The sequence below is a fragment of the Miniopterus schreibersii genome (genome assembly GCF_964146895.1).
Source record: "Miniopterus schreibersii genome assembly, chromosome: 19".
Taxonomy (NCBI): Eukaryota; Metazoa; Chordata; class Mammalia; order Chiroptera; family Miniopteridae; genus Miniopterus; species Miniopterus schreibersii.
In genome coordinates, this window is record NC_138119.1 from 30,852,197 (window position 1) to 30,863,586 (window position 11,390).

An 11,390-nucleotide genomic window follows, 5' to 3' on the forward strand; every position below is an offset into this window, starting at 1 on the left:
TGTATACCCCAGTGACCAGATATTGCCTAACTTAATAAGTGATGATCCCAATAAATCCTGTACCCATTCAGCACCACATCTAGTTCTAGAATCTTATTGACTCTATTCCCTATGCTGTACTTTACATCCCCATCAGTTATATAACAACCAAGTTGTACTCTTAATCCCTTCACCTTTTTTGCCCTTCCCTTTAATCCCCCTCCCATCTAGCAAACAACAAAAAGTTCTCTGTATCTGTGAGTCTGTTTCTGTTCTGCTTATTCATATTGTTTGTAGATTCAGTTGTTGATAGATATGTATTTATTGCCACTTTATTGTTCATATTTTTTATCTTTTTTTTTTTTTTAATATATCTTTATTGATTTCAGAGAGAGGAAAGAAGAGGGAGAAAGAGAGACAGAAACATCAATGATGAGAGAGTCATTGATTGAGCCCACAACCCGGGCATGTGCCCTGACCAGGAATCGAACCCCGATCACCTGGATCCTAGGTCGACGCTCAACCGCTGAGCCACGCCTGGCTGGGCTTCTTCTTCTTCTTAAAGGAGATCCTTTAACATTTCATGTAATATTGGTTTGGTGGTGATGAACTCTAGCTTTTTGTCGTCTGGGAAGCTCTTTGCCCATTAAGTCTAAATGATAGCCTTGTAGGATAGAGTACTCTTGGTTGTAGGTCCTTGCTTTTCATCACTTTGAATATTTCCTGCCAATCCCTGCAAAATTTCTTTTGAGAAATCAGCTGACAGTCTTATGGGTGCTCCCTTGTAGGTAACTAATTGCTTTTCTCTTGCTGCTTTTAAGATTCTCTCTTTGTCTTTAACCTTTGGCATTTTAATTATGATGTGTCTTAGAGTGGGCCTCTTTGGGTTCATCTTGTTTGGGACTCTTTGTGCTTCCTGGACTTGTATGTCTATTTCCTTCACCAAGTTAGGGAAGTTTTCTGTCATTATTTTTTGAAATAGCTTTCAATTTCTTGTTCTCTTTCTCCTCCTTCTGGCATCCCCATGAAACGAATGTTGGTATGCTTGAAGTTGTCCTAGAGGCTACTTACCCTATCCTCATTTTTTCCTTTTGCTGTTCTGATTGGATGTTTTTTGCTTCCATATATTCTAAATCAATGATTTGATTCTCGGCTTCACCTACTCTACTGTTGATTCCCTGTAAATTATTCTTTATTTCAGTTCGTGTATCCTTCATTTCTGACTGGTTCTTTTTTATGCTGTTGAGTACTCACTAAGTTCCTTGAGCATCCTTATAACCAGTGTTTTGAATCCTGCTTCTAATAGATTTCTTGCCTCCATTCTGTTTAGTTCTTTTTCTAGAGTTTTGTTCTGTTCTTTCATTTGGGCCATATTTCTTTGTCTCCTCATTTTGGCAGCCTCCCTGTGTTTGTTTCTATGTATTTAGTAGAGCTGCTATGTCTCCTAAGCTTGGTAGTGTGGCCTAATGTAGTAAGTGTCCTGCAGGATCCAGTGGCACAGCCTCCCTGATCACCCCCACTGGGTACTCGAGGGTCACTCCCCATGTGGGCTCTACACCCTTCTATTATAATTGTGTCTTGATTGCTGTTGGCATGTCAATGGAAGGGATTTACCCAGGCTGATCAGCTGCAACGACTGGCTGTGACCGCTGACCACTGACCTGCAACCACCTTGGAAGATCAGCTGTGCATGGGCCCACCACACAGAGCAAGACTTACTTCAGCAGGGTTCTAGTACCCACTGAGTTCACCCTTTAAGTGTGTTGCTTGTAGAGGTGGTTGGGTGGTGGTGCTTTCACATGGTCTGAAGCTGTCCACTGTGTACACTGGCTCTGGGACTCCTGGGAGGTGCAGGCCCAAGGTCAGCCACTGCTTGTGTTCTGCCTAGGGCAGAAGTGATATGCAGATGCCTCCTTCTTGTGTTGGGCTTGGAAGTGCCCTGGTAAGGCCAAGCTGTGAGCCAGCAAAAGGTTATGGGGCTTGCTGAAGCCAGATGCTGCTTATTTGAGAGATTTTAAGAAAATCTGAAGTATGAGCCAAGACAGACCATTCCTATGGTAAAGCCACTGGAAACAGCTTGGGTGGACCCAAAAGTTGAATGAGGTAGGGTCAGGGTATTGCCAGGGGAGGGCAAACAGTGTGAGTCAGGTTGATGGATTCTCAGATGTGGTGCCCTTCTGCTGGCTCTGTGGGGGAAGGGTTCATCAAAGGAGCAATGGCATCTGCCAGCACTTCTGTCTGGGAGAAAGCTGCCCCTCCAGCTCTTGCCCTAATGCCAGGCAATTTAGTTCCTCCCCCGTGTGTGTCTGGTGCCTTTCAAGCTGCTACCCCTGTGCTGGAGCTCAGAGGGAGTGAGTCCAAGTAAGTCTGTGCATGGGCCCTTTAAAAGGAACTGCCTGGGACTCCAGTAGACTCAGTCTCCCTCAGTTCAATCCCCACTGCTTTTTACAGCCAGAAGTTATGGGGACTTCTCTTTCTGGCACTGGAACCCTGAGCTTGGGGGCCTGGTGTGGGGTGACCTTCACAGCCCAGATATCTCTCCCAATTTTTATCCACCACACGTGAGTATGGGACTAGCCCGTTCCTTGTCTCTGCCCCTCCTACCAGTCTTGATGAGGCTTCTTCTTTAATTTTGTAGTTGTAGGGCTTCAATTTCAGGTGGTTCTGAATGATGGTTGTTCTTTAGTGTAGTTGTAATTTTGATATGGTTGTGGGAGGAGATGAGTACCACATTTACCTACACCACCATCTCAATTGGAAGTCAGTTGTTTGATCTTGATGGTCACTGTCACCTGGCAATAGGAAGAGCCTGATGACTCATCTGCTTTTTAAGAAGTGCCTGCCTAAAGTTTAGAGCATGTTAGGCTACCCATACCACTGGACAGTGCTGGAGACATATGAACAAATTCTCACCTTCTGGCTCTGCTTTGTTTAAAGACCATCATAGTCATTCACCCATTCCACAAATCTATACTGAGCTCCTACTAAGTGCTAAGCAAGGGGTTATGCAGTAAGTATACAAAAGTGAGGGAAACACACTGCTCCACCCTCCTCATGGAGTTCACAGTCTTTGGAGAAAGACTATAATTGAATGCATAATGACCCATCCATTGTGAACTGTGTATTGTTACCATGGTGAAGCAGAGGGAGCTGTGGGAACATGGCAGCTAAGCCAGTGCAGGAGCCTGGGGAAGGGTTCCTTGAGGAAGCATCCATGCATGCATCTTTCTTCAGCAGGTGGCAGGGCATGCTTGGGTGGTTTGCATTCTAGCTTTCTTTAGTGGTGTTCAGGCCCCTCACTGCACCCTGACAACTCTGAGTGACCTCGGGTGTTTCCCTAGTCCACACAAGCAATGCATCTATAAACTCTCCCTTGGGCTGGGCTTGCAGACAATTCATTCTTTTATTCATTCAACAAATATTTATTGAGTCCCGATTATGTGCTAAAGTGAGCTCATTTCACCTTCCCAGGGGGACTTTTTGCCTTCCCAAGTGAGGCAGTGTCTTACTGAAGTCCCCTGTATTGATTCCAGCCTACCTCAGAGCCTCTGCTTTCTTCTGGAGAGATGGGAGGACAATTCAGGACTAGGGTAGTAGTGCCCCAGAAGTTGCAAAGGAAGGGGCTCTTGGCATCAGGTGGGGACTCTCCTCCCAGGAGATATGTCAAGCAGTATCAACTCACCTTTCTAGCTTCTCCCACAGGGCTCAGTGGGTTAGGGATGAGCAGGCAGCTCTAACCAAGACAGCACGCAGCAGCCTGAGCAGAGATATGACCCAGGACGGCATTAATTCCTAGAAGTGACAGAAGCCTATGAATTAGAAATTTGCTAGCCTGGAGGTCACCTTACATATCTATCGTTACAGGTCCAGTTTCTTGAGCTCCTTCACCATATCCCAGACCCCCATGTTCTATGTGCACCCTACCTGGGAAGTTAGGAAGGTGAAGAGTACTTTCCTCATTGTGCTGATGGACAGACCAAGGCACAGAGCTTACAAGCAACTTAAGGTTGGGGACAGAACTGGGAACCAGGTCTCCACTGCAGCCCCAAACCACCCACGGACTCTGAAGGCTCAGGGTTTGTCCCCTTCCTCAGGGGTGTTTAGAGGTCTCCTGTCCCCCGCAACACCCCCCTCCAGCTCTCCAACCTTCAAAGCAAGCAGCCCCAGGACCCCAGGCACTCTGGTGGCCTCAATGGGTCCCATTGTCCAAGAGGCTGTGTGGCTTGACCCCAGCCCCATAAGCAGCAGGACAGCAAGCTTGGAGAGGGGTCTGCCTTGTCCCCTCCTCAGCCTCGGCCGGCCGCCTGTGGGGCAGGGGCCCCACTGAATGTGACCTATTGTCTTCTGGGTGGATTTAGGAAGTGCCAAGCTCCCATCAAACAGCCCTGTTCCTCAGGTAAAACAAAAAAAGGGCTGTTCATTTGGGACCTTTTTCCCTTATCTCCTTTTCCTATCTCCTTGGGCTTAGCCATGGTGTAGTGTTCAAAACCACTTCCCCTCGGAGCCAATCAGAAGCTGGGGCTCACCCCATGGCCCTGAGGTAAAGTTATTTATAAACGCCTCCCTGGATTATTTGAGCAGAACCCTTTCGCACACCTCGGGAACACCTTTCAGCTGCCCGCTCCCAGACACACCTGCAGCCCTGCCCAGCCGGCTCTGCTCGCCCCCCCGGTAAGCCCCACCCAGCCCACCCCACTGGGCACAGGACTTGAGGAGGGATGACAGGAACCTACTGGTCAGGGGGTGGGCTGTGTGCCAACCTGAGCACAGTGGGAGGGACGCTCTGGGTCTGAGCAGCCCCCGGCCCTGGACCTCCGAGGAGCCAACTGGGTCCTCACTTGCATGGGAGGACCTGAGCTACAAGGCAGGAGGCCAAGGGAGCCTGTAGGACGGAGGCTCGGTTGGAGGAGGTCTCCCGGACCCCAAAACAGAGTGAAGCGAAGCAGCCAGCTCTTTGCAAAGGAAAGAACAAAAATATTGGACCTTCCTCGGGCACCTGCCTTTGAAGCTGCTGGCTGTACCTCTCCCTTTCTTTTCAGTCTTGGAAGCAAAAAGCTCTTAATGCTTGGCTCATGGGCCTGCTCTGTGGGCTGTCTCCCCCTCCCTCTGCCCCCCAGATGTCCTCTTTTATTCATTCACTCATCCACCAGCTTGGGGCACAGGCGCATGGAATCTGTTTGTCGCCATTAATCCTGAGAGGTTGGAAGAGGCGGCAGGAAGGGAAACTGAGGAGCGGGAGAGGACTATTGAGGATCAGCTTTTTCAGACAGGTGGGATCAGGACCCAGGGGACCTGACTCCCAGGTGAATCCTTCAACAAGGAGGGTTTGGGCCAGCTCCACTGGCTCCCAGCCTCCTAACCACAGCTCTGAGGGGTCCCAAGTCACCCTCAGGTGTTGCGCAACCCTTGTTCCTCACAATTAGCCCCCAGGGCCCCCAGCCTAGGAAGCAAATCTTTCATCATTCCAGCATAAACACTCCATTTACACGTGGCCCTGCTGGGTCTGAGTACAGGGAGGAAAGCTGGCTTAAGGGTGTGCCCCTCGGAGAGGCATAGCCCCTCAGGTCAAGAGAGGGTTTTCCCCGTGGATGGCTTCACTCACATAGACACCCCTCTCCCGGAGCCCACGGCTTCCTCACCCTCTCCCCTGGGCCCTGGCATTCAGGACCTGGTCAGACCTCCCTGGGCAGCACGGAGACCAGCACCTGTGCCTCCACCACCATGCGGATGGCCTTCCTGGGCTCTTCCCAGAGCCTGCTCAGCTGTTCCGATGCTCATTTGTATGAAACTCTGGGACAAAGACAGACTCTTATCTCTTAATGTTGAGGGTCCTCTCAGGGTTGGCACAATGTAGTGGGTGTGTGCCCCAGGGACCAAAAAAAAACAGTCTGATCCAGTGCACTCCCTGAGGGCATGGGGGCCAGATCAGCACCAACCAAGCTCGGGACTCCTTGGCCGGCTCTTCACTGGTCTCCTTGTCCACGAGCCTGCCTGCCTCCGAGTGAGCCTAGCCCTAACCTTACAGACCTCTGGCTGTCTAACCTAAGTGCCCACTTCAGGGATCCCATGACCTTGGCCAGGACTCACTGCTGGAAAGAGTTTTTCAAAGTCCAGCCTCAGTCTTTTTGCTGGAGCTTAATTCTTCAGCCTGGCACCAGTCCCTGTTCCCAGCAAGAAAAGCAGAGCGGGAGGGAAAAGCAAACTTACAGATAAGGGTGGGGACGTGGGGGGGGGGGGGGAGGTAGTGAGTCTAGGATGCCACTCCTTAGAAGAGCCAGAGTATGGGAGGCCAGTTCAGGGGCATCTCATGCTCCCCCTCACATTATTAATGAGGAAAGGAGGCTGGGGTGAGAAGGGGAGAGGAAATTTGCCCAAGAAACATGGGGACAATAGAAATAAAAGGAGTGTTGATAAGTGCCTTGGAGGCCCACAGGCCTGTGCTCTACCACCTTACTCCTTCGGCCACGAACATGGCCCCCAGCTGGGAGCCCAGCCCTCCTATCCCACCCCCAGCGCCACCCCACCCAGCCAGCCCCTCAGAGGCAGCCCTCTCCCTGGATGAGGCAGGAAGGAGCCAGCAGCTAGCGCGAAGGGAAACCTCAAAGTGACCTTCCTCTGCCCAGGACACAGCGACAGCCCAGGTAGGAACCAGTGATAAGAACCAGGGTGGGTTGGCCAAGCCAAGGCTGCTCCTGTGCCTGGCACGTGTGCACGTCAAAGAAACCCCCAAGTGCACAGCGGACAGGGCTAAGGAGCAGTCAGCCTGGTGGCAATGACAGGATCACCTCCAGACCTGCAGAATCCCCACGCGCAGGCTCCTCGCCTCCCTGCTCCCCGATGTCCTGCCCTCTTCTGAAAAGATTTCGCTTTTCCTCTCACCAGTCCTGGAAAATTTTGGAAGGACAGTGCATGGGCCGGGTGGAGGGACAGATGTGCAAAGGGAGGTCAAGGACGCCAGAGTGACCTGCCTGAGGTGCAGGGCAAGGAAGAGAGTCGCACAGGGTGATTGCAGTAGTGATAACAATAACACGGTCAGAATCCGGTGCCCGCTCGCCATGGCTGGGCACTGTTCCAAGCCTTTCTATGCATTAACCTGGGCACTGTGCCCAAGCCCATCTCTGCCCACAGTATTCTGATGATGTAGCCAGACCTAGTCATTGGGTGAAGACACCTATGGGCTTTCTTTTGTATGAGCTTACTATGAGGGAATTAGGGTTCTAATGAGGAGTCCTGGAGAAGCCCAGGAGGGGGTCCGGTCTGGCCCATGCCCTCCCCACAAAGTCCATTTCCCCTTTGCACGTCCTTATAGCTCCTTAGCTCCACAAAACCTGTGGATCCCCTTGCCCCCAGATGTGACCCCACTCCCCTGCCAAGCCTTGGGAATTGTCACGCACCCACCTCTCCTACGCTACACCTTCCTTTCTGCCCTCTACCCCCTGAAGTCCCACATTCCCCCTCCTTTAGGTCTCTCCAGTAATTCAGAACCTGCCCCTCCTTTCCTCCACAGTGGGGAGGGGCAGGGACACCCTATTGTTCCTCAGTATTGTCGCATGGCACCTGCTATTTAGCCCTGATCCGGTGGGGGGTGGAGGTGCTATTTGATGGGAGGCAGGGCTGGGTGAGACACACCTGCAACTGAGCCCTTCACTTTTTTCAGCGATGCTAACAAGGTTCACAGGGCTCTGTATTTGTGGAACTAGGGGTCAAGTCACCACATCTTCTATACCTCACTCCCTTTCTTGCTCCCTCTTTCACCTTCCCACCCTTAACTTTGCATTGCAGGAGCCCCTAAACTCTCTGAGAACCATCCAGGAGAGGTGGGGCCTCCGGCCTGCCGGCTCACCCTTTTCTGCCTCTCCCATCCCCTTCCTCCCCGGCCTGAAGGACTGGCTCGGGATGAAGTAACCTCTCATCCTAAGCCCCACCCCACCTCAACCCCCATTCTTGGAATTAGGAAGTATGATGAGGGCACCTCCTCACCAGGAGCTGGGGCAGCTCCGGTGGCTGCAGATTTGCTGCTCTGCCTGTTATTGTCCTGGGAACCCGGAGGCCAGGAGAGGACTCAGAACTTCCAGCAGAGCCCTCGAGAGGAGAAACTCTGTCCTGTTGGCTGGGATGGAATGTCACCAATGTGGTGTAAAAAGGGCACTCTGGATGCCAGAGGACAGCCCCAGGGAGCAGGAGCAGGGTCATCTCAGAGAGGGCTGGGCCTTTTAACAGGAGTAGTTGAATTGGAGTAAAAGGCCTGGTTCAAATTCCCATACTGCCCCTCTCTTTCTCTGAGACTCAGTTTCTTCAGCCACAAAATGAGAGGGTTGGGCCAGTCTAGCCCTCGAGTTCCATTCTAGACAAAACTTTCTGAGTCCATGGCAGCTGGGTTCTCCTTTTTGTGTGTGGCACAAACTAAGGATTGAAAAAATCCCGAGCCTCTTCCCCCCCACACCCTATTTCTGGAATGAAATGGGCAGAGTAAGCGGGGAAGGAGACAGGTTTTGCATTCCAAGAAGGCAGGAGGGTTTCTTCTCTGTTAGCCTCTGTGAGTGGCAACTGCCCGGGCCCTTAGGCCCCATCTGTAGAAAGTGCGCCCACAGGGGCAGAAAAAGTCCTGAATCACCCACCTGTGCTCTCAGGATTTCCCCACCATTGCCCCTTTTCCTCCCTCCCTTCCCTGGAAGTGACAGCCAGGAGTGGCCAAGGCCAACACTGGTGTGCAGGCTGGAGAGGCCCAAATAAAGGAGATCTGAGGAGCAAGAGATGCCAGGGCAGGAGAGCAGGGAGAGCTTCGTAGATCAGGAAGAGGGCAGGAGGAAGGAGGAGAGGGGCGAGGGCGGGGAGGAACTTAAGCGGGCAGCGAGGATGGGCAGGCCTAGGAAGGAATAGTGAGTCCTGGAGCCTGGGGAGGAGGGAAGCGTGGAAAGAGTCCCAGAGGTAAGGCGGAGCCCAGCTTGGCTGAGGGTCCTGGATGGTGCAGTGGCACGCAGCCAACAAATTTACCAAGTCCACCAAACAGGGCCGGAGAGTAAAAGGACAAACATGCTAAAAATAAGGAGTTTGGGCCCGGCGTGGCTCAGCGGTTGAGCACCGACCTAGGATCCAGGGCACATGCCCGGGTTGCGGGCTCGATCCCCAGCAGGGGGCGTGCAGGAGGCAGCCAATCAATGACTCTCTCATCATTGATGTTTCTATCTCTCTCTCTCCCTCTCCCTCTCCCTTCCTCTCTCTGAAATCAATAAAGACATATATATTTTTTTAAATTTTAAAAATAAAAATAAGGAGTTTGGGCTTGATCCCCCTGGAAATGAAGAAGCTGAGGGTTTCTGAGCAGGGCATGTAGTCTCAAAACAGGGAATCAGTTAGCAGGCTATTGCAGCCATCCAGGTGTGAGATAAGAGCTGCGGGGGTGGGGGATGGGAGACACACTGGAAGGAAGTAGTAATGGAGCTGATGAACAACTGAATGTGGAGGCTGGGGGAAGGGAAGGGCAGGGACAAGTGTGGAGGACAGGCCTGGGTGGCAGGGAGAAAGGTACCACTGAGGAAATGGGAAACAGGGCCAGCCAGGGGAGCTGGGTTAGTAGGGGCTCAGTAGGACCAGATGGTAACAACCCCCTCCCCACAAGTGCATTACTAGAGCTTAGAACTTTGAAAGCTGCTGGGGAAGGGGTCACTGCCTGCCCGTCTGCATGGAATCGAGGTCTCCCATCACCCCCTCTTCCAAGGGGTTCCCCTCTTCTGGGTCAGCCCCCTTTGAAAATTTCGGCTATTCTTTTGTAAGTAGTCTTCTGTGGCCTGGATAGACCCCCCTAAACCACAAGTCTTTCTCTGAAGCCAGGCTGGAGCTGTGGGCTCCTCCAGAGAGGGCCCTCCAGGCAAATGACCTGGAAAGCTAGATCCTTCCAGCCTCTGGAGAGGGTGGGAGCAAGGCAATCTGGCTTCACTGGAGGGTGCAGGCCTGGAAGTCTCTGAATAGTCTCTCCTTGGAGGAAGGAAGCACCCTCCCATCTTACCCCTCGCAGTCATCCTTGTTACCTTTACTGGGCGCCTGGAAGGCCAGCCACTTCAGAGGATCTCCACAGCTAAACCTGGGACTCTTATTAGTCCCACTTACAGATGAAGAAACCAAGTCTCTGTATCCAGCTCATCTGGGTCTAAAACTTATGCTGTTTTCCTTACGCCGCTCTGCCTCTCCTTTCTCCCACTGGAATGTCTCACATGCCATGACTCTTACTCAATTCAGCCCATGTCTTCTCCAAAACACCATTTATTGATTCACTCAACAAGCATTTGTTGTGTGCATACTAAGCACCAGGCACGGGGCTGGGCTCAGGCACTTGGGCAGGTTCAACCCGACTGCCTTCCAGCCAGCGGGGCTTTGCCAAATTTCTAGCCCATGCTTATAGCTGTTGGTGGACCTTGGGGTCCCACAACAGAATGAATAGAATGCACCAGCTCAACCTTTGTGTCAATTTGGGAGCAATCTTATTATAATAACAACTCACATTTGCAGCCTTCATTACATTTTACACAACCTTTCTTGACCGTTACCTCATTTGATCCTCACAACCCTGTGAGACAGCTGTTACCCCATTTCACTGACAAAGACCCTGAGGTTCAGAGAGGTAATGCCGCCCCTTCCACCCACCAATAAAGCCAGACCAGACCCAGGTTTCTAGAACCTTGGTTAACGCACTTCCCATCTCTCCCCCGTGTTCTCTTCCACAGAAGGCATCGACTGCTCCCCTCTGATCACCTCCCATGCACCCAGGTTCTCCCTAGGAGTCAGGGTACATCCCTAGGCCGGAGTGTTTTCTCATTTTCAACCCCATCTCAAATCTTTTGCCAAACTGGCCACAGCCACCCTACACATCCCACCTCCCAGAAGTCAACCCTCCCTCTAACCCTGCCCTATGGCTTCCCTCTCCCTCCTGCCTCCTCCAAGGTCCTCCAGGTGACTTCTCCCAGCTCTGAAGGGCAGGGGACAGGAGGGGAGACCAGTGGTTGGAGGAGGGAGGGGGAAATGTTCCTAAAGGAACCTCCTCTGGACTTCCAGGGCCCTGCACTTAGCTCTGCTGGCTGGGCTCCTGGAACATCAGCAAGGTTGCGCAAAACTTGAGGTGGAGAGAAACACCAGTATACAAGGGTGGAGGGAAGGTTAGGCACAGGAAGCACGGGAGAGCCAGCTGGCACAGACCGTCCTGATTTCCCCAAACATACCATTGTCCCCCATCCCCCAGGGAAACCTGCTGGTGAAGTCCTGGGTGTCTCCTTCAAGAAGCAGCCTCCTTGAGGTCATTTTGGCCTTCCCCTTGCCCCTGGGCAGGCTGTTTTCTCTGTTTCTTCCAAGCTGTCCGGCTGAATGGTATTAGCCTTTCTGCCAGCGAAACTGAGGTCTGGGGAGGGGGAGGGGGAGGG

General features: G+C 52.1%; 1 long non-coding RNA gene across 1 annotated transcript in view; it reads right to left on the reverse strand.

Moving 5' to 3' along the window:
* Positions 1 to 346: 346 nt before the first annotated feature.
* The window catches only part of LOC308548924, a 29,996-nt gene continuing 18,952 nt past the window's right edge, over positions 347 to 11,390 (reverse strand). The window contains exons 2-3 of the long non-coding RNA XR_013997688.1: positions 3,662 to 3,771; positions 347 to 2,771 (exon numbers count right to left, since the gene is read on the reverse strand). This is a non-coding gene — a long non-coding RNA (uncharacterized lncRNA). The remainder of the gene's footprint in view (positions 2,772 to 3,661; positions 3,772 to 11,390) is intronic.